The sequence below is a fragment of the Corvus brachyrhynchos genome, unplaced genomic scaffold (genome assembly GCF_000691975.1).
Source record: "Corvus brachyrhynchos isolate BGI_N302 unplaced genomic scaffold, ASM69197v1 scaffold279, whole genome shotgun sequence".
NCBI lineage: Eukaryota > Metazoa > Chordata > Aves > Passeriformes > Corvidae > Corvus > Corvus brachyrhynchos.
The window spans coordinates 6508454-6508854 of record NW_008246060.1 but is presented as its reverse complement, the minus strand read 5'-3'; positions in this window follow the sequence as shown (position 1 = coordinate 6508854).

Genomic DNA, 401 nt, shown 5'->3' with positions numbered 1-401 from the left:
CTCCCTATTGACTAGGGTGGAAGAAGGTCGGTCATGCTTTGTTTTTTCCGCCCCCTCACCCACGGCCCCACACTGGTCTTCAAGCAGCATCAGCTCTTGCTTCACTGTTCACACTGCTTAACTGTGTCTGTGGGTGGCTTTCCCAGGACAAGGTTTTCCTGCTTGGCCAGCTGCTTCTGCCCCTTCCTCACCACTCTAGACCGCCGTGACCTGTGCTGTAGCTACCCGGCCCCCTCCATCCCTGCAGCCAAACCCCGGAGCTCCTTGGAATCCAGGTGTCCTGGGGTGACGTTATGAAGCCGCTTTATTCCTTACCCATCCGCTCCGTGCCCAAGGCCGCTGTGCCTTTAAGCTGGGCCCGGGGCCGGGCGGCGCCAAGGCAGGGTGCGGGGGCCATGAAG